The 22,732-nt window shown below is 48.1% G+C and overlaps 1 protein-coding gene across 3 annotated transcripts in view; it reads right to left on the bottom strand.

Moving 5' to 3' along the window:
- FAM13B (family with sequence similarity 13 member B) overlaps nt 1-22,732 on the bottom strand; it is a 694,693-nt gene that overhangs the window by 32,228 nt on the left and 639,733 nt on the right. The window lies entirely within an intron of this gene.

Below are 22,732 nucleotides of genomic sequence, written 5' to 3'. Positions count from 1 at the left end.
CTCCTTCACCATTGACAACATCCCCATTTCCATCTCACCATCCATCAAAACCCTAGGTGTCTTTAGAACCTGACGTGACAATGAACAGGCAGGTTAATGACATAGCCTCCAAGTCAGCCTACCACTCCAAACTCATCAACCCAGTCCGACCCTTCCTTTCCCAACAAAATTGCCTAACCATCGCCAGGACCATCATTGGATCAAGGCTCGACAACTGCAATGCCTTATTCATAGGCACCTCTGCCGAGAATGTGGCCAAATTCCAAATTGTTCAAAACAACGCGCTCAGAGCCGCCACGGGTCTCTCGCATAAAGAACACATTTCAGAACTCAGGAGACCGGTCCATTGGTTTCCAGTTAAGCAAAGGATCATCTTCAAAGCCCTCGCTCTGACTCACAAGTGTCTCCATGACCTCGCTCCTCCCTATCTAGCACAGAGCATCACCAAACCCTCTACCTACAAACCTTCCAGATCTCAGTACTCTGACCTGCTCCCCATCCCTAGAACACGCAAAGCCTGTGCAGGCGGCTCTAGTTTCACTTCAGTCGCACCCACTCTGTGGAATGCCCTCCCACCACACCTCAGGCTCATTGACTCTCAATCAGCGTTTCGCAAAGCAGTCAAAACAAACCTCTTTGTCTGATGTATCTTGTGATGTAACATTATCTTCTAAAACATGTGACCCTGTAATATGAACAAGTTCTGTCATGGGCGGCTTCATTGCAACCCTCAAGTAAGTCTCCTTTAGCTCTGTTACAGCGCCTCGATGCCTGCGGGCTGCCAGTGCGCTCTACAAATCCAAATAAAATAACTGGAATACCTGGTGTTAGGTTTCCAAGCTTCCCTAAGAATATCCATGCGTCTCTGAGGGAGTTGAAGGTGTCTGAACTCAGGCCGGTAAGTTCAGAGTTTGCTGGCATGGGTGCAGTGTTTCCCATCTGTCCTGAGACAACATGTTGTACGGGCAGGGCAACGTCATGGGAGGGGAGAGGGACATCTCCATCAGATGAGAGAAATAGGGTTGGCGGGCCCACATGGGGCCACCAATATCATGGTGACTGGTTCCTGGTGCATCTTGTGCACAATCTTGTTGAGTAGGGGAGTCGGGTGGAGGGGGAGCGTAAAGAAATTTCCCTGACCATGTTATCCAGAGTCTGTTCCCCTTGGAGTGGTTTTGGGGATACCTGGAGGTGTAATCTAGGCATTGGGCGTTCTCCTGAGTGGCAAACAAGTCGATTTCTGGGAAGCCCCATTCTGCAGAGACATTGGAGACAAAGTAGACGCCATTCGTACTCTGTTGGCAGTGGGACATTTCTGCTTAGCACGTCGGCTAGAAGGTTGATTTTGCCGGGAACCTGTTGGGACAGCAGGAACAGCTTTTGTTTGAGAGCCTACATCCTAATGTTTTGGGACAGCTTGGATAGCCCTGCAGAGTGTGTGCCCCTCTGTTTGTTCAGTTAATACATGGCTGTGGTGCTGTCTGTCAAGATCAGAACTGTCTTCCCCTGTAGCTGTGTCTGAAAGGCCTTTAGTGCTTTGAATACTGCCAATAGCTCTAACAGGTTTATGTGGTTGGATGCTACTTGAGGGGACCAGACTCCATGCGCTGCCTACTGTAGCAGATGAGCCTACCACCCTGTGAGAGATGCGTCTGTCGTGAGGGTGGCTGCTACTGCAGGGGTGGTGAAGGTTTTCTCCTTCAAGGGGTTTTCCCCCTCGACCACCACTGCAGAGAGAGAACGAGGGCTGGCGAGACAACCACCGATCTTCCCATTGTCCGCTGGCCTGACACCACTGGCTGTTGAGCCACTCTTGCATGGGACGCAGTCGCATGGCCTTGTGTGCCGTCACTTCCCGACTGGCTACATATTGAGGGATCTGAAACAGCAAGTTCTGAACCCTTTCGGAGGGGAAGACGAGGCTGTCTTTGGTCCGAATTAGAGCCCTTAGAAACTGTTTGACCTGACCGGGGTCTAAGCTGGATTTCTTCTCGTTGATGGAGAATCCCAGACTGAACAAGAGGTATATTGTCTTCTGAGTGTTCAATAAGCAGACCCTCCAGATTATAGTGATTTTGCGATCTTTATATAAAAAAAAAAGTAATCTTCAAAAATTACAGTTTTAAAAACAGATAATACTCAGGGTGCCAGGTTCTCTACTTTTTTTTTTTTTTACACAGGAAATGAAATGCGCTAACACATCTCATCACTTGCGCCCCAAAAAAGTGCAGCCCAACCCACAAGGGACACATGAATGGGCCCATTTTATATGCGCAGCCATTCAGATGGCCTTTTTCACCTCCTTGATCAAATAAAGTGGCGTTTGTCAATTTAAAAGCGCATCCCTCATTTCCAAGCAAGACGCACTTTTAAATGTGCAGAAATTGTAGGCAACCCTACGCGCACAAGATGTGGGGCTGCCACTGCATGACAGGGTCTTTCCTGACCCTGTCATTCATTTCTTTTAAGGTATGAACCGCTGATGTGTCGCTTGCATTTCTGTTCCTCAAACAGGATAAAAATGCATTTTCTGGGGTCGCATTTTACAGCGGCAGGCACCTGGGGGGCCTGTCCCTGTGAAAGGCGCTGGGAGCTTGCAGAACACTGTTGGAAGAGCGATTCTATTCAAAGTACTGCCCATTTTGATGACAAACATTTATTGAATGTTACAATTTGACCTATTTCGTCCAGTATTATTCGATTGATTTTTATAACTACTGAACATGTGTTGCAGGGGTGTCACCCGCTCCCCATGTTCAGTATTTTTGGTCTAGGTTGGTTGCAAAAGTGCTTTCCCCTTTTTCCTCAAAATTGGAGGCGGGGACAGAAAAAAAGAAAATAAGGAAAAAAGGACCCTGCGGAGTCGGATCCGACCCGCGTTAGAGGGATGGATCTGGCACCGCAGGGTTGCAGGTGAAGCGACAGCGACCAAGCAGTTAAGTAGGGGAGGGGGTGGGTGGTGGTGAAATGTACAGTTTGGGTTGTTTGGCTGAAGTGCAAATCAATTCGCAGCGAAATTGACTACGGTCAATTCCGCCGCAAATAATGACACTTCGGTCAAACAGCCCAGAACACCATTGAAGGCAGCTGGCCAGCGCACAATTTGCACTACAGCTCAAGCCTGTGGAAATGCGCCGATCACCTTTGAGAATAAGGTGACCTGCTCATTTCCAAAAATGGCTTGTCTAAAAATAGCATATCGTCCGTTCTTTTTTTAAATGCCCCATTATTTGAGGAACTGGTTCAAAATCTGCATTTAAAAAAAATAAAAAACCGGTTACACTATGAGAGAGAAGGAGAGTGATGGGTGAGATGTGAAGTGATAGGCAAGAAAGCAGAGGGAGAGCAGTGGGTCAGAGGAGGAAGCACTGCACAAGAGAGCAGAGGAAGCAGTGATGCAGTGGGCCAGAAATCTGAGAGCGAGCAGAGGTACAGAAAGTAGAGGGAGCGTGTGGTCAGTGAGCCAGAAAGCAGAGAGGAAGCGGTTGGCCAGAAAGAGGCAGTGAGCTGCAGATTGGTAAAAAGGATGAGGGAAGAGTGCGATAGAATGGGAGAATGGATGCAAGATGCACAAGCAGTGTAAGGTGTGAGTTGGGACTATGATTTGGAGTGTGGCAGGGGCTGGGCAGTGCAAATTGTGACTTGACAGTGTGACATAGCACGTGAGTATTTGTATGACAGTCTGAGAGGTTAAGGAATGTAAGTTGTGATGGAGAGCTGGTGAGAGAGGTGTGTGGGTGTTTGGGGGATTGGAGAACATAGAAGGGGAATATTTTCAGCATTACAATTGATAATGATCAATTTAGTTAATACTATTAAATAGGCATGAACATTAAACCAGAAATGTAGCCAAATCAAACACTGTTCTGCCAAGCCAGAGACATCTGGGACTCTTCCTATTAAATTAATACAAAAGATACATAATAATGATACCCTGGCTCTCTTGTAGCCTTGCACTCTGCCTACTTCCTGCAATGTGGCAATCTTACACCCTCCAGTTAATACAAAATGTCCCGCAAAAATGCTGCAATAAATAAAGGTTTCTGCCGCAAAATTTGCCATTTCATGCCGCGAAATCCTGGAAGGTCTGAATAAGCATGTTCCGTAGGAGTCCCCGGTTATGAGCCAGTCATCGAGGTAAGGGTAAACCGGGACAGATAGTCTGCGCAGGTGTGCTGCAGCTACCGCCAGAACCTTTGAAAACACCCTTGGCGCTGAGGCGATGCCGAAGGGGAGTACTTTGAATTGATAGTGCCTGTCCTCCATCATGAACCTTAGATATTTTCTTTGCGCTGGCAACATTGAAATATGAAAGTATACATCTTTAATTTACAGTGTCGCCATTTAATCCCCCTGTTTTAACAGTGGGATTACTTCCTGCAGAGTTACCATACAAGTCTAGTACAGGGCGCATGGTGTGGTCCTTTTTGGGTACAAGGAAGTACACTGAATAAATTCCCTTGCTTACCTGAAGAATAGGGACGGCTTCTATGGCGTCCTTTCCCAGAAGTGCTTCCACCTCTTGTATCAAGATTCGCAGATGGTCTGGTGTCGGGCGTCGTGCTTTGGGCGGTCTGAATTGTGGTGGTCGGACGAATTCCACACAATACCTATGGGCGACCGTCTTGAGAACCCAATGGTCTGATCTTATCCCCTCTTATGCCGAAAGGAAAGATGTTAAGCGCCCCCCGACCGGGGTGACATGGGAGGGGACCTGGATCCGTAGGTCATTTCTGACCAGATGCTGTGGTACCTCAGGAGTTGGGGCCTCTGCCTTTCACGCGCCGCTGTCCGCTGGGTGGATAGTTGGCAGGGGTGCTGGATGCCATTCCTGAGTTCGAGGCATTTCCTGTATTATATAGGTTTTGAATGGTACGGGATTGGCCCGAAAGGACCGGCGGGATCCACTTCCCCTCCGGGGCAGGGCTTCTGGGTGATTTGAGTCTCATGCTCCTTTTTGGCAGTCTCGAGGGCATCGTCGACTGCTTTACCACAGAGATTTGTCTCCTCAACAGGTTTATTAATATTAATAAGAGATGCCTGGGTTTCCGGCTTGAAACCAGAGCTCCTAAGCCAAGCATGCCGTTTGAGCAGGGTGCATTGAGCTAGTGATCTTCCTGCCGTCTCCGCAGCATCCAGCGTGTTCTTCAGTACGTTTTGGTTGACCTGCCTGCCCTCTGTCACGATAGCAAGTAACTTGGTTCTAGCAGGCTCAGGTACCTCTTGGAGGCCTTCCTGCAGCAGGTTCCACTGTGCATCGGCATAACTAGCAAGCAATGTAGTGTTTGCTATGCGCGTGGGAAAGGCAGCTGCTGTGGTGTTCCGTTTTCCCAAGGCGTACAGCCTCTTTGACTCCTTATCAGGAGGTGCCTCTCCTGTAGCAAGGGGTACACCCCTGCCCGTTTTCGGGTGGTGGAAACGACTAGTGAATCGGGGGTGGCATGGCCCTTAATGTATGTAGGGTCAGTAAGCGATGAGCGAAATCATTTCTCCACCCTCGGATTTACTGCCCTAGTCTGGGCTGGCATGATCAAGGAAGGGGCCAGTCTCCTCTTAAAGGAATTGAGAAGAGGTATGGCCTGGCTGGAGGGGGGCTTCTCTTTGAGGATATCTTCCACAAAGTCCTGTTCAGGCAAAGCCTCCTGGGTGTCTATTTGTAAGTATTCAGCCGCCTTCTTCAATATGGCGTTGAACGCCATACTACTCCCCCAATTGAAATTCATGATACATTTTGTCAATACACAGCTGCAATGCAAAGGAAAGTGTTGCAGGTGATGGTCGAGTATTTACAGGACGATTGTATGAAACGAAACGCATGTTGCCCGGCTGATTTAATGCTGACTTATAAAAGCTTTTTCACCAGAAACTCCATTGACTGCATTGTCTCTTGATCTAACCCTATTGTTGAATAGACGTTTAGACCTTACCATGATTGACCCGCCCACTATGCAGTTACCTAAGAGGTTCTGCCAACATTTGTCCCGAAGGTAGAGGTCCCAGCCGTTGATGGAGGTGCTGCATGCACAATTTATTCATTTATTTATATAGCGCCGACTGCCTGCAGGCCTCGGGGCACTTACATGGAGACAAGGACAGACGCAAATTCGTACAGTGATGAGACGGGACAATTCACATGGGTTTAGTCGTTAACTGGTCCGAAGGTCTAAAGGGTGGTTTACTTGAAGAGCTCAGTTTTGAGCTTTTTGCGAAAGACTGAGAGGTTGGTCTCCAACCTAATACATTTCGGTAATTTGTTCCAGTTAGCTGCAGCTCGGTTAGGGAAAGCTCTACCCAAACCGAGTTCTTTTTTGCGTTTCAGGGAAGTTATAAGTCCGTTGGCTTCTGATCTTAGTGCCCTGGGGGGGTTATAAAGAGTGAGTTTGGACTTCAGATAGGCTGGTGCTTTGCTGTACAGGCACTTGTGAGTTAGGCACATAGACTTAAATTGTACACGATCCTCCATTCTTAGCCAGTGGAGATCCCGTCTAGCTTCACTGATGTGTTCACTTCTTGCTTTTTGTTTAATCATTCTGATTGCGTTGGTTTGGACCAGCTGGAACCTTGGCATGCTTTGCTTACTTGCTCCTGCCAAGAGTGCGTTTCCATGGTCCAGACGCGACATGATGGTGGCTCTGGCTATTGTGGCGCAGTTCTTCTCACTCAGCAGGGGTCTAATTGCTTTGATTGAAGCACATTACATTTCCCAGTTTGTCCATGTCCCATTTTCCCGGCAAGAAGTAAATACGCTTAAACAATCGATTCCAGATATTAGAAAGAATCCTTCTGGATTCTATAAGGAAATTGAATCTGTCTTACATTCATTGGTGTTTACATTGGGTGATATTGATTTGTTATTTCCTGTGATTCTGCATGCTGACATATGGAAAAAGATTAGGTCCGTGGATGACGGGCCAGGATTAGGCGACACATGGGCTGCCATGACACAAGCAGACAGGGATAGAAAGGCTGGTGAGCGACCGCCGCAGATTTATCTTAACATTGCCTATGAACATTGTTACTAAATTGAAAACGATTGTCCCAGAGAAAAGGATTGTTTGGGACAAACTCACTGCTTGCATGCAAAACAAGTCAGAAGGTGCTACAGAATATTTTAATAGGTTTGAGGAAGTGTTTCCGGATTTTAGTGGACAAGATCTGAGAACGGAACCAGGTAAAAGATTGTTTGTCAACAAGTTTGTGGAAGGTTTGTTGTCTGAAATACAGACACTGATGACGTCTGAAAGCGCGTGGCAAGCAAAGTCGCAATCTGAGGTTCTACACTTGGCTCAGAATTATGAGAATAAAGTGAATGCAGAGAAGGATAATGCAGAGAAAAAGAAAGGTGAATTGCAAACTAGAGTTTTGCTTCAGCAAGTGGCAAGGGGAGCTAGAGGTTGTAACACAGTTTAGAGGACAATACGTACCACAGGGCCAGGACCAATTGGGTCACCCATCTATTAACCAATGTGCATACTGTAGGCAAGAAGGCCATTGGCGCGCACAATGCCCACTTCTCCAGCATAGATCGAATGGTACCCTACCTAGACGATCGAGGGGCTGGCCAGGTCTAGGGGGCCCTGGGAGGAATAATTATGCAGATAATTCACAATCACAGCTACAGACACAACCCCAAGAAGGCCAAGGGAACCATCTACAAAATACAAGTGGCGGGAACATATGCGATAACCCCTCCAATGCCTATTACACTGAAGACTGTACATCTGATGATGTACTTTTCCCATAGGACAGCCCAAAACAGGGTCTGGAACCAGTACCTATTCCCATTGACCAAAAAGGGTCCTAAGTAGAGATGAGAATTGGGAATAGGGAGCATGTATTTTTAGTAGACACTGGCGCGCAGAAATGCTCAATCGACCATCAGCGGGTTCCAGATATACCACTGTCAGGGTAAAGCAATGTTTCCGTAGGGTTCTCAGGTACGCCAGTGATTTGCCCGGTTTCGAAGCCGGTGCCCATTACATTAGCCCTTCACTGAGCAGTGTCCATTTCTATGGACTAAAAATTGCGGCGAGAATTTGTTGGGGTTCAATTTATTGAAGAAATTGAATGCTGTGATTTATTGTTCTCCGGATGGAGTATATTTGACAATTTCACCACAACAAAACCCTGTTTCGCAATTTGTATCTATGCCATTACCAACTGAATTGAGCAGAGTCCCTGCGTGTCTATGGGCCGTGAATGATAATGATGTCGGTATTTTGCAAGTTGAACCTGTCCACATTACCTTGAAACCAGGGGTTACCTTGCCATGTATACCACAGTATAAAATATCTATCGAGGGTGAACAGGCCTTGAAAAGCATTGTCTCTGATTTGGTACATGGAGGTGTTATTGAAGAGATTGCAAGGAGTGTGTGTAATAGTCAGATTCTTCCGGCATACAAGAAAGGGGGAAGTGCGATTCCATTCCGTTTTATTATTGATCTGCGTGCGATTAACAAAATTGTTGCACCCCAGTTCCCGATGTCACTACAATTTTGACTATGATTCCAGCTACCGCTACACACTTTAGTGTTGTAGATTTGAAAAATGCTTTCTTTAGCATTCCAGTGCATGCCGATAGCAGATATCCATTTGTGTTCACATTAGGTTGGCACTCTTTCACCTTTACACGAGTACCACAAGGCTATACAGAAAGTCGGAGCATCTACAGCAGGGCCCTGAAAGAACAGTTGGACATGTTAGAACTACCCTCCACATGCACATTAAAACCGTACATTGATTACATGCTAATAGCTGCAGATACAGAGGACGCTTGCAAGGAGGGCACTGTATTGTTATTGACACACTTAGCAGAATACGGCCATAAAGCATCACTTAAGAAATTCCAGTATTGTCGCCAGGAGGTGGCCTATCCGGGTTATCTCCGGTCGAAAGAGGGCAGATGCTTGACGCCAGAACAAATTCGGAGCATACCTGATATGTCTGCCCAAATACACAAAAAGAGGTCAGAGCTTTAATTGCCGTGGCCTCATTTTGTAGACAGTGGATCCCAAATTTTTCTTTGATGATTAAGCCTATGTTGGCATTGATGAAGAAGCATATTCTTTGCCCTTGCCATGGAACATGGACTGCCAGACAGCATTCGATTCGCTCAAAGATGCATTGTGTTCAGCTTCAGGTTTGGGCACACCAAATTATGAAAAATGTTATGTGCAGGGATGGTGGCGCTTTGGGTTTGTTGATACAAGACCATGGATGGGGAGGGGGGGGGGGCATGTGCTTTGCCGCGTTGTTTGAGAGCTGCTGCTTCTGCGTCAGTAAAGCAAAGTGAGGGGATGGTTCTGGGTCACTCTTTAACCGTCATGGTACCTCGCTCAGTAGATGTTCTGTTGAATAGAATGCAGACACAACAGCTCACGTCGGCTCGACTAACAAGGTATGAACTGATTGTCTTTGCTCTGCATATCCAAATTAAGAGCTGTTGTGCTTTGAATCCGGCTGAATTGCTACCTTCTCCACAGGAGACAGAAAAATGACATTGTATCACATAATTGCCTTTTTGTAACTGAACAAGATACTAAGGGAAGGGTTGACCTCATTGAGAACACCCTTGAAAGAACCAGATGGAGAGCTATTTTGTGATGGCTCCTGTTTCAAATTGCCAGACGGCACATCCACTGCTGCCTATGCAATCACCACCTTGACTACTATTGTAGAGAGTAAACAAATCCCACATAACTCAGCCCAAGCCGCAGAAATAATCTCCTTGACTAGAGCTTGTGAAATATCTGAAGGTCTTAGAGTAAACCTATCTACCGATAACCAATACGCATTCGGGGTAGTTCATAACTTTGGACGTCTGTGGGCTGAAAGGGGTTTCTTGACATCACATGGTACGAAGATCCAGCATGGCACATTGATAGTACAGCTGTTGTCGGCACTCGCAAATAAACTAGCAATAATGAAATGCGCCGCACACCAAAAAGTGACAGACGACGTGGGAAAATGAAATGCTTTTGCCAACAGAATTACTAATCAAACTGCAAATGACGTGCACTCCAAAATGTACATTTTAGATTCAGCAAAATGGGTGAGACATTTGCGTGATGGAGGAAGGGATTGGTAGCGTAAAGGAAATTCAGACAGAGGCTACTCCCGAAGAAATCAAACAATGGTCGGAGGGTCCTGCGGGATTAGACAATGAGGGTTGTTGGGTTGATCATGCCAAAAAAAGATCGATGTTACCCAATGCATATTTTACCGCCATAGTCACCATGGCACATGCTCCGACACGTGCGAAAAAGAGCTTTCAGCTTCTAGACCCCTTCTGGTATAATGAGAATATCCCAAAGGTTGCCGAGCGTCTTGTCCAAAACTGTATGGTCCGTCTGCAACATAACACTGGAAAGGGAACACAGACACCAAAGGGTAGTTTCGGTCCTCCCTCCATGCCATTTGAAGTAATACATTTGGACTTCATTGAGATGAAGCGTTGCCAGAACTACAAATATGTCCTGGTGGTAATCTGTGCTTTGGGTAAATGGGTTGAGGCTTACCCACTGAAAGATTGTACAGCTAGGTCTACGGCAAAATCCATGTTGAAAGAGTATTTCCCCAGGTTTGGGTTGCCAAGAGTAATTTGGTCCGACAATGGCCTGCATTTTATTGCAGCAGTAATACTGCCTATATAAGCAGGCCTGCAAATTGACAAACGTTTTCACTCAGCGAGGCATGCTCAGAGTGCCGGACTTGTGGAACGTCACAACGGAATTCTAAAAATAAGCTAGCAAAAATATGTGCCCACAGCAAATTGAAATGGCTAGATGCCCTGTCCTTAGCCCTGCACTCAATGCGGACAACTGCACAGTCAAGAACGGGGCTCTTCCCGTATGAGATCGTCAACGACCTCTGCCTTAATGCCAGTAAGACTTAGATTCTACTCATCGGCACTCCCACTCCCTCCTTCCCTGCTGCTCTCTGGCCGGCCTCTCTGGGCCCTCTTCCTACTCCTACCTGCAAGGCAAAAAACCTTGGGGTCATCTTCGACTCCACACTCTCCTTCTCTCCTCACATATCCGACATATCTAAGAAGTCACACTACCAGCTACACCTCCTCAGAGGTATCCTTCCTTTCCTCTCCTTCCCCCAGAAGCTCACTGTCTCTAGAGCCCTGGTTCTCTCTAAGCTGGACTACTGTAACAGCCTCTATCTTAATCTGCCCGCCTCTACTCTCCGCCCTTTGCAACTCATCCAGAACAGGACTGCAAGACTTGTCCTTGGCCTCAAGCCCAGGAACCGTATCTCTCCAGGAAAGAAATCACTACACTGGCTCCCAGTGACTGCGAGGATCAAGTTCAAAACCCTCTGCATTGTCCACAAGGCCGTCTGGGGCCTTGGGCCAAAATACCTTCAACTCTCTCTTCCTAAATATCTTCCTTCTCGAGCTCTTCGCTCATCCGCCTCCAACTCCCTCAGGGTCAGCCGCTTCTCCAAACAACGAGTTGGGGGCAGATCTCTTTCCACTGCAGGGGCCTCCCTCTGGAACAGCCTTCCTACCTCCCTGAAACTTGAGGAGAACCACCTCCGGTTCCGGAAGCACCTCAAAACCTTCCTCTTTGCCTCCGCTTTCTCTCCCCCTCTCCCCTGCTAATACTACTGAAACTGCACTGAATCTGCAACTGGGCCATTCACCGTTCTCGGCCCAGCCACTCTCCCCTGCACTGCCTCCACGGCAACCCCTGCACTACGGGACTGTGTCTGTATCCATACAGCCCCCCTTCCCAGCACTTGTTTGCACTTACCTCGCACTTGCCACCAGCTGGCCCTTGTTATTTATCCTGTATGCTGTATGCTTATAACCCTGTACTGCACTTTCCCCTCTCCCTTTCCCCCCTCCCTTTCCCCCATGCACTTTTCCCTTCCCCTCTACCCTTGCACTTGCGCGATCTGAATGACACCTGGCCTAGTAAGATCGTTGTCCGTCTCCCCTTGTTCCCCCCCCTGCCTCGTCGCGCCTTGAAACACTTGTGTATAGGCGCGTTACAAATGCCATATCATATCATATCAGGGAAGCGAATGTGTGGAATGTACCTAGACCTAGGAAACTGAGCGAGATAGAATATCCTCTGTTAGCCGATTACTGTTACCAGTTGACCCAAAATTTGCGTTTGATGCATCAGCAGGTACAAGAGGCTCTTCCAGCCAAATACGAAGGGCCGGGTCATTGTCTGTGGCAACGCAGACTGCAGTACGAGTCGAAGGCTGAAAGCACTGGATCCATGCCACGTATGTTAAGTGGATCCCGCTTCCTCTGCCCTATGACAAGTGGAACGATAAAGACGTTGATGACTCCATCTCCCAGAATGCAACTGCCAAGCCTGCGTTGAATCTTCTTCCTGAGCCTGAAGGGCCTGGGGAGCTTGCAGCGCCATCTTTTCTGCCTTCCCCATCTCTTGCATCATCTTCTGCCAGCACTGTCTCCGCATCTGCACCCGGAGACAGCAACGTTTTGTTTCTTGACCATTCTCTGCCTGGTGCAACCAGGTACAATCTGCAACCACTTGACAAGAGGAGCGCTACAAATGTGCAGTAGCCTTCACCTTCGGCCCTGCCACTTAAAGGGCTGGGGGGAGGGGTTAGGGAAAGGGAGCAGATGAGGCACGCGCTTTCCCTGTATTTTTGTGAGGGAGCGGTCTTTGGTCCTTGTGGGGACAAACAAGGTCATTGTTCCAACAACTCTGTGCTTTTTCTACGTTCTTTCTGAACTAACGGATTGGAGGACATTTGTGTTACGCGATCCCCCCGTCAGTCCTCTGCTGGAAGCTTGAGAGTGGGCAGGGGTTGGCAAGGACAGACAAGAATAGCTGTGCGATCAGGTGCTGCCTACGGATAAACCGAAAGAGCTCGACAGCGAGGCTTTATAACGGACGCTGAGAAACTTTTAGAGAACTATGCCTGTGTTTGGGTCCACTCGTTCCGGCAATGCTGATGACCAGTTTAATGCAGTTAGACATATACAGATGAAACGATGATCCTTGAAGGCCAAATGTGTACCGATCTCAATATTCACATGTATTACAATAGCTTTGATAATCTTGTTATGGTATTTAGAGCACTTACATCCGCTTGATGCTAGGTTACCGACTATGAGCACTACTACAATGGTTACCCCACATGTCCTTTCTCATACTCTCCATCCTCGGGATGTTAAACATAGAGGGGATTATGACTACAACACCCCTTGCTGATAATGAACACTACACAGGCCATCCTGAACAAAACCGACTGCTGGGTATGTTCACATCTGCCACAGCATGGGGAAAGGGGGCTGGGTTGGTACATTCATCCTCTCCCTTCGACTACTGCCCGTTATGCCTCTCTCAGGGCGCTATTTTTTGGGAGATGGAATGGTAATGCTACAGGGAATTTCGATGGTACTAACATTAATGATTTTGAGAGACTAGTATTGAGACCATTGGGTTGTTCGATATTTGCAGATAAAAGCAAATCAAACATTGCATCCACAAGACCTGTCGATTGGCTTTCCAGACCCTATCAATCTATGATCACTTTCAAGATGGCTCCCATCGGCAACAGGGATGCAATACCACCCTCCTACACAATCAACCATAGCACACACTCTGTTCCGTTTTGTAAGCAAAAAAAATGGCACTCGCCAAATGGGTAAATTTGATAGGTGTGCAAATACTGCTGTCTTAGGGCATGAAGACAGACCACTGTACATAGGGGGTCCTGTTTATTTTGTATGCGGGAGGCATACCCATGGTTACCCAGGGATTGGGGAGGTACCTGCTACTTGGGGATACTCTTGCCAGGAGTAGATCTTGCAACGACGTCCGAAATTTCGAAACCACGCCCCAGGCGACAGGTAGATGGTTATACAACCTGGGAGATTTTTGGGGATGTGGCAAAATCTTTTGTACCCTTCTGGGGCCAGGTAATCAACTCTTCCAACATTAGAAGATTAGCTAGAGTGTATAATGTATAGTATGACATTGGAGCAAAGAGCAATCCGATTGGTGGCCCTTCATAATAGGATGGTGCTTGACGTCATCCTGGCAGAACGTGGTGTATGCAAATTAGTGGGATCCGTGTTCTGTGCTTTCGTACCAGACTCATCCCCCACAATATTCAAAGCAATAAAAAGGTTGCATCTACTAAGTACAGAAATTCATGTCCCCAAGGGTGATTGGAACATTGGTGGCTGGTTCTGGGACGTGCTAAGATCCTGGGGGTGGAAGATATTCTCAATTCTTGGCCATAATACTCAGTATCGTACTGTTCTGTTGTTGCTGCGTGCAGTGTCTACCCGCCATTTGCACCATGGTAGGGGGTAGCTGTGCACAGGCCGTCACAAAAGTCAAGCTGAAACCCGACTGTCCAAAATCACCAACAATGCAATGATTGCACAAGATGCCACGATTAAAGAATTCATGTCCATTGACATTTTCGATGAGAATGATTCGGGTTGTTCCAACGACACTTGGTCTGAGGAAGATAAAGTTTTTGGGTGATTCTCTTGGCTAAGGCCAAAAGGAGGCTTTGTAGAAATATAAATGCAACTATGCCGTCTGTTTATGTATTGGCCTGAGCACACTCGTATCACTTTCGCAACATGTGAACCTGAAACCATTGCTTGAGAAGCCATTTTGAGTTTTTGTTCTGCTCATCGCATATATACATTCTGGTTCTCAGCTTGAGCACAGGAACCGACCGCTGCTTGAACGTTGAGTTGCTTACGTAGCTTGGAATGCCAGGCTGCCACATGAATGGTTTGGTCTTACAATGAGAGAACCTTGAAGCTGTACATAGGCACGAGTAATCCGCAAACCCAGGTGCCGTCCTGTCTAGTTAGGCCATTATAGCAGGCAGCCAGAAAGAATCATACATGGCTGTATGTGCTCCTGCATGGGAGTGGTTATTAATTTCTGCTTCAGAACTGTCTGACCTTAGCACTGAAAGATATCAGATGGTAAAACAAGGAATGCCACCTCGTTATAGGGAACATGATAGGTCTTTCTCCGACCAGATGCACCCGGTTCTCAGATAGTAAATTGTCTTGGCACTGGTGGCAAGAATGTATGATTGTTAGGGAGAATTATCTGTAAAGGCTAATTTCCCAAACCTAGTGAGTCCCCCAGCAGCTTTGCTGGATTTATGGGGTTTATTTTTTTTCTCCTGCTAAGAGTGACTCTTTTCCTCCCACTCTTAGACATGATTTGAGGTGTTCCTTTGACTTTGTATGTGTCCTTTTCCCCATAGGGTTTCATGTGTTTTTGATATGTGGGTTACACAGCACCCTCCGTGCAGTAGCAGACCCCCAAACAGACTCCATACCCTGGTACGGACTACTGTTTCCCAGAGCATGTAAAGTCACCATTGGCTTTACTAGTCTCAAATTGTGAACAGAACCAGTACAAACCATCATATTGTGGACGTACTGGTCGGGGCAATTCGATTGCCCCGGGGTCTGTTCGAGAAGGCACTGTCCAGTCCCCCCCCTGACCGAGTTTTGGCTGGTGGCAGTGGATACTACTTTTTATATTCGACCGGGAATATATTCCTATGGGATTTTCCCATTGTTCGAGGCTACCACTTTTTAAAATATCCTTGAACATACCGCCGGTTTATTAAATTAATATAAATTCACTGGTTGGTATTTTTTGCTGAAACTTGGTTCCAAAATTGCGTTTGTGTTCTCTTCTGTGACTCCAACCCAAGTCGAGCCCTTTGTTCCACTTTTTGGCGGGCTTCTCCACATAAGCCTCCAAAAGTGGTGCCACTCTGTCTGGGTACCACAGGGGGTGTGGGAGGGGGTTTAGGCACCCTGGACTGAGTTGCCTCGGCAACTCAAGTCGCACTCTTGTGTGATTGGCCCAAGTGGTGAGCCGCCCGGCTCACCACTTAGCATGTTTGAGTGACAGCTAGGCTGAATGAATGGGGGTTTTCTGCATAAAAGCAGGGCTTTGGGGACTGGAACTTCAGAAGTCGCCACAGGACCTAAAGAATCCAAGGAGGGAGAAGCTGAGCCGACCTGCAACGACAACACCACCGGTGGAGCCCTGCTGAACAGTCACACCACTTTTCCCGACGACAGAGGAGATCTCCAGCCTGGAGAGTCTTCTTCCTTTGACTGGTGGGGATAACCAGTTTGCCTGTCTTTTCGCCTTCCTGGACCATCTCGTGGCCCCTTGCCCATGCCAAGCACCCCGGCAACCGGAATACCACGGTTTACCACTACCGCAAAGAAAAGGGTGGTACCTTGTAACCGGGAAACTCTGCGGCTGGTTTCTTCCCTGGCAGTGCAACGACCTTCAGCTTTCCTCCAAGTCGAGACCTCCTCTTCCTCTGGAAGAAACACCGAGTTGCACCCGCTGCCAGGAACAACTGCCCCCGCTGGAGCGTTCTTCCCATTTTCAGGTACTGTGTCCCGCCTGGCTTCCCTTGCGACAGATCGTTAGGGGTGACAGTAAATCCTCGACTTTCTAACCTGGGTTAGCCTGAGGCCTGTTAACTAACTTTTCCTGACTTGATCTCAATTTTTTGTGAACTATTTACAAAGACTCTTTGGGCATAACCCCACTGTGTGATCCTGGACACATTTCGTCTGCTCTCTCTAAGAGTGGGCCTGGCCTTTGAACTTCCTTGCTCTCCAGTAGACCTTGCCTAACCTGCCTCACTGTGGTTCTTTGAAAAGTATTGAGATTTGTGTGCTTTCATAACTCTGCCTTTTTCCCTCCCTTTTTAAATAACTTATTAGAGTGCCATCTTATGTTAAGCGCTCACCTCTGTCTGAAAATAAGTGGCGTTTCTCATTAAGACTTGTCTAATAAGTAATTAGGGTTGTATATATATAATAGTGACTGTGTTGAATTTACTTACTTCTTTTTGTGCTAGTGTAATTTACAAGTGTCTCTTTAAATAAATAATTAGATACTTTCACACCAAAGCTCTGGTCAGTGTTTGCTTGTGCTACTGTATCTCTGTACCTATTGTGTATACTCTATATACTGCCTAACTCATCTTGAGAGAAGTCTGACTGCTCAGCCACACCTACCAGGTAAATCTGGGTGGTGCAGACTGCTACCAATTGGGTTTACTGCCAACCACCTGTAGTCTTAAATCTTTTGCAGTGGTCCCTAAGGGAACTGCACAGGTTTCTGCCTAACAATGATGTCTTATTGTAATGAATTACGCAGTAACCCCTTGAACTCTAGCCTGATGTCTGAACAAAGGGGGCCGGGCAATACTTTCTACTGCTGTGAAGTTTGCTATATATGTGTGTGTGTTGTACTAGTGCTCGCTCTCTCTCACCTCATGGTGTCGCCTTACACATCGTGGGGCGCTGAGATCCATTTGATCAAATGCAAGATTATTGAATAAATATATTGGACTTTGAATCCTTTTAACTGGCCTGTCGTCAGTATATGTTTGGATGCCTTAATCCGTCACTGTAGGCTTCCTGGGTCGTGGAACGGGAGGGTTAGTGGTAAGAGGACGATCCACTGTAGAAACCCTTCAAAGACCTCCCCAACTTTCCTCCGTAGGGACGAAAGGATGCAGCTGCTGCAGCGTGCCCAAGGCACGGGCCGTCTCTGAATCAGTTTGGATTGCCTGAAGAGACTTGTCGACTGCCTTACCGAAAGGTTTGTCCAGGAGCCTCGTCTGGCCCTCTTGTCTGAAGTTGGTGGCCTTCAGCCAGCCACGACAGAGGCACACCCCATTACCCATCTGGCGGAGCCAGTGTCCGCAATGTCCAGGGCCACAGTGATGGCATGGTCTGACGCCACCTCGCCTTCCTGAAGAATTTCCATTGCCTCTACCCGCTTGTCCTCGGGGAGGAAGTCTAGGATCGGAGCCATCTTGTACGACCTGGCCAGGATTGCTAAGGCGATGGGTGATTTTACCGTCGTCGCCGCCGAGTAAATGACCTTCCGTCGCACAGCGTCTAACTTCTTCCCCTCGGCGTCTGGGGCAACCGATGTTGGCGACGGGTTGGACGATTTCTTCCTTGCCCGCAGCCTAGACCACCGAGTCTGGCGATGGCTGCGACCTTAAGCAATTGGGCTAAGACTCTGGTACCCAATACTTCTTCTCCAAATGGTGCCTCTTCGCCAGGGCCAAAGAGGGGTTCTTCAGGATCGCCAGCCTCTCATCCCCAGATGTTGTCCAGGAGCGGTATCGACAGAATGGTCTTCCTCTTCGCCTCCCGGCATTGACACAGGAAGCCTTCCATTTTCTTCTCCTCCGTTGTGAGCTGAAAAAGTTCCAACGCACGGGCGATCATAGAGTGGAATGACCCCACTTCGGCCGGCGGAGAGGCCCCCAGTGGGGGAGAGTCCACAGTCGGTGTGGAGGATCGAGAGAAAATCCGGCGACAGGTCTCTAAGGTGGTACCTGGGGGCCAGGTTTGCTGGGCCCAGCGCCCATGTCTCCGTCGAAGTCATTGTGGCTGCCATTCAGAATGGTGTAGACAGAAACCATCTCATCCTCCTCAGACGAAATGTCCGTGCCCTGGAGTTCCTCTCTGCCCCCTTCCTCATTGGGGTCGGCCTTAGGGCTAAGGTCGGGCATCCTCTTCTCTGGAGTCTTCTATGCTGGCTTGGCCGATGCCTCCCTCCTGGGAGGAAGAGCCACTCTGGCCGCCACCGGGGTTCCCTGGACTGGGTCAGCCCCTTTCATCTTCGAGAGGGCGGCAGCGAACATTTCAATGGAAGAGGACATTTTGGCTGGATCACCTGGACCTTCACGGGCAAGTCGGACACTTTGTCCTGCTTGACCTTCTACGGTTTCTCCCGCAGCTTCCCTGGGGTAGCTGACTTCCTCTTGGACGAAGCGCTGGAGATCGAGGCAGATGGAGACTAACGTGCACTGACTGTCACGGGACCCACTTGTGCGGCAACACAGACTGTAGCAGACTTGCGGTGCTTGGCCTTGTCTTGGCCCCCCCACTGATGGAGCACCCTCAACAGACTTAGAAGCCTGCTCTGCTTGGCTTTATCCTGATGAGGCATGCCCCCGTGAACCACCCGGGGTAGCCAGACTTGTCGATCCTTCATCGTGCGCTTGGAGAAGCGATGGCAGATCTCACAATCTTCTTCCTTGTGCGTCTGGTGCAGACAAAACAGGCACTGGGAATGCTTGTTGTCCGTGAAAACATTCCACAAACAGCAGCTGGTGCACAGCTTGAAGATGGTAAGCTCTGTCCTTCTCCTCCGACATGATCCGGCACAGTGTAGGCCTAATGGGCTTCTGGAAACTTCCATGAAGAACACGCCGATTTCATTCCTTGAGGGGATGATGAAAGTTGCTGAAAAATGGGTCCCCATTAAATCGGATGGATAGCTATGGAGCACATGGGCTCGATTGACCGAAAACAGTTTTCCTACCAAACAAGCGCAAAATAACAAGCTCGAAGAGTAGAACGCGAGGACTCCCCAACACTTGAACGTGCTGTAAACATCTGACAGAGGAGGGGCTTAGGGAGAGGGCAGTCATTGGCTGGGGGCAGTATGACTCAGAGCTCAGTGATTGGTTTATTGGAGAAAGACAGTTTATAAACAAAAGTGAAACTTATTTTACTGAGGATTCCTGGCCTGACGACGGGGAATATTCACGAGCATGCGACGCTATTCCAGACCCCATGCTGGAGAAGTAGGTATGTTCCCCTAACCGATCCCTCCCTTTGATAGGTTTTAGGAATTGGCACGTAGGATGTCAGAGGACGCATATTGGGGTATAAGACCGCTGCGTAATCAAGTTAATGTGTGAGTGTGCATGCATCAGTCTGATACCAGTCAGTTCTCTGTGCTTTATCAAATGAGAATAAAGTAGCACTTTGCCATTTTCCTTGAGTCTGTCCGGTTATTTGGTCTGGGATCTTTATTTGTTATTCTTCATTTGTAATTCTATCTAGCACATGAGACCCTTCAGTGGGTCTTCGGGACTCCCAGGTCGATTGAAAAGAAGGGTTAAAACAGGTTCTGGTTGCACAGCAGGCACTCTGGTCGCAGGAATTAGTTAACGCTGTATTTTATTCATCTCACACTTTGGATTTGTTTCAGTGGTCGACTTGTCAGCAGCTTCCAGAATTGAGTATTTATCAGGAACCCAAGCACAACTACTGCAAACTTTCCCTGTGGTTTACAGAAGGGGATGGCTGGCTGTCCCTTTAAGCTCCCCAGGAAGAACTGGTTCCTTTCAGGCAGACTGGGAGACAAAGGTCTGCAGAGATTTGGACTGCTCCCTCACTTCCTGCACTCTGGAGCATCGGTGAAAAAAAAAGCGTTCCAGACTAAGACAAAACTACAACCAGAACCTCCCCCCACCTAGGACGGCAGAGGAAGACCCAAGAAGAACAAGTTACTTACCAACTGGTAACGTTCTTTCGACCGGATGTTCCTCCAACGTATTCCACATCTTTGACATGCAATGTCCACAGCTGTTTTACTTTGGAAATGTTTTGCCAGAGGGTGTCCGGCGTTGGGTCGTTGTCCCTCGAAGGCCTCTGTCGAGGGCAAGGTCACTGGATATTAATAGGACGCACAGCGCCTGTAGTCTGAGTTTATGTTTTTTCCTCCAGAACGTGTGACATGCTCGCACACAATGCCTGCTTGACTGCACATAGTCTTGAGGGAACGTAAGCTGCAATAGCATAGGAAATTCTCCAGAGGGGCAGGCTGGGAGGGCGATGTGGAATACGTTGGAGCAACATCCAGTCAAAAGAATGTAGCAGTTGGTAAGTAACTTGTTCTTCGAATGGATTGTGTCCTCCAACGTATTCCCATCTTTCACAGACTCCCAAAGCAGTACCAGAAAATGGAGGAGGGAAAAGAATATAGAATACCCAATCAGATGGCAGAATAAAGAACCGCTTTACCAAAAGACATCTTGACCATAGAGCGTATCCAGGGAGTAATGTCTGACAAAGGTGTGGCTAGAAGCCCATGTCGCTGTGTCACTAATATTCCTAATAGGAACTCCCCACTGTAGGGCTGTGGAAGTAGCCACTCCCCTAGTGGAAGGAGTTCACAACCCTTCAGGAGGGTCCTTACCCGCCAATCGGTAACACTCAGTAATGGTGAGGATTATCCACCTGGACAAGGTCTGTTTGGTAACAGCCTGGCCCAATCGGTGTCCAGCGTACCCCACAAAGACTTGATTGTCCACTCTGACCCTGGACATCCTAGAAATATAAAAGCTCAAAGCTCTCCTAGGGTCCAACTTATTGAGCCACTCCACTTCCTTACCAGGATGAAAAGGATAGTAAGCAGGAAGAACCACCTTCTGGCTTAAATGAAACTCAGACACTACCTTAAGTAGAAGGGAAGGACGTACCTTCAGTACAACCCTATCCTTGTGGAACACAGTAAAGGGTGGCTTAGATGAAAGTGCCTGCAATTCACTCACTCTGCGAGCGGATGTAACTGCAACCAAGAAAACCGTCTTGAAAGACAACAGCCTCAAAGTGCAACGGTTCAAATGGAGCACCCATCAGGAATTTCAAGACCAAATTCAGATCCCAAACCGGCACCTGGAAAGGAGACGGCGGGAACACATTAGTCAGCCCTTTAAGAAATTGGAAAATCAAAAGGAATCTTAAAATAAGAACATCCTTCAGACGAGCGCTTGAAGAGACAGTGCCGCCAGGTAACCTTTAATGGTACCCACTTGAAGGCCCCTGCGTGCCAAAGAAAGCAAGAAAAACAGAACCATGGGAATGGAACACTGAAAAGGATCAACATTGTGTCCTCTGCACTAGTCGCAAAACTTACACCAAGGGCAAAGTGATTTGGTTGCTGGCCACCTGGCCGAAAGTAACACCTCCATCACGTCATCCAGGAGGTCCCAATCCTTATAGCTTAACCTTTCAGATCAATCGTGAAGGTTGAGCGTCTTGACCTCTGGATGGAGATTCCCGACCAACCCCCACCACTAATCGTGCGCGTGAGAGACGATCTTCTCGGTAGGGAATACGGCGTGGAGGGCAGATGGACATTTCTAGAAGGTCCGGGTACCACGCTCTCCTGGCCCAATCCGGAGCAATGAGGATCATGTGGGATCCGAACCTCTAATCTCCTTAACTCTTGAGGAAAGACGGGGACCAGAGGAAACGCGTACAGAAGTGGGAATGATCAATCCACTACGAGCGCGTCTCCTAAGAATCCTCTTCGAGGAAATTCCCTTGAGCAGAATCTCTTGCACTTCCGGTTGACACTGGTGGTGAAGAGATCCACTTGCGGGGTCTTCCAAAGGGCGAAGATCTCCTGAAGGACTTCCTGAGCCAACTCCCACTCTTGAGAGATCGTGTTCTGCCTGCTCAGAGCGTCCGCCGCTGCATTTCCGTCTCCGGCCAGATGAACAGCTGAGATCGAAATCTCCTGCTGGATGGCTCTGCACAAAGGGAGTGACCATACCTCCCCTTTTTTGTTGAGGTAATGCATGGCCACTGTGTTGTCCGTCATGATTAGGACACTCTTCCCCCATACAGAGGGCAGAAAAGCCTTCAGGGCCAGCCTGATGGCCCTCAGCTCTAACAGATTGATGTGGAGTCTGGACTCCGACGGAGACCAATGACTGCTGGCGGTCAAGTCATTGGCATGAGCTCCCCATCCTGTGAGGGAAGCATCCGTCACTACAGTCACCTCCGGCCACAGTTGTTGGGGAGAATTCTCATTCTATGGCTAATTTCCCTTAGCTAGTGAGTCCCTCAGCAGCTTTGCTGGATCTCTGGAGTTATTTCTTTCCAC

The sequence above is a fragment of the Ambystoma mexicanum genome, chromosome 2q (assembly GCF_040938575.1).
Source record: "Ambystoma mexicanum isolate Mex_15411 chromosome 2q, UKY_AmexF1_1, whole genome shotgun sequence".
NCBI lineage: Eukaryota > Metazoa > Chordata > Amphibia > Caudata > Ambystomatidae > Ambystoma > Ambystoma mexicanum.
Note: the sequence above shows the minus strand (reverse complement) of the source record. Positions and strands in the feature narration are given on the sequence as shown.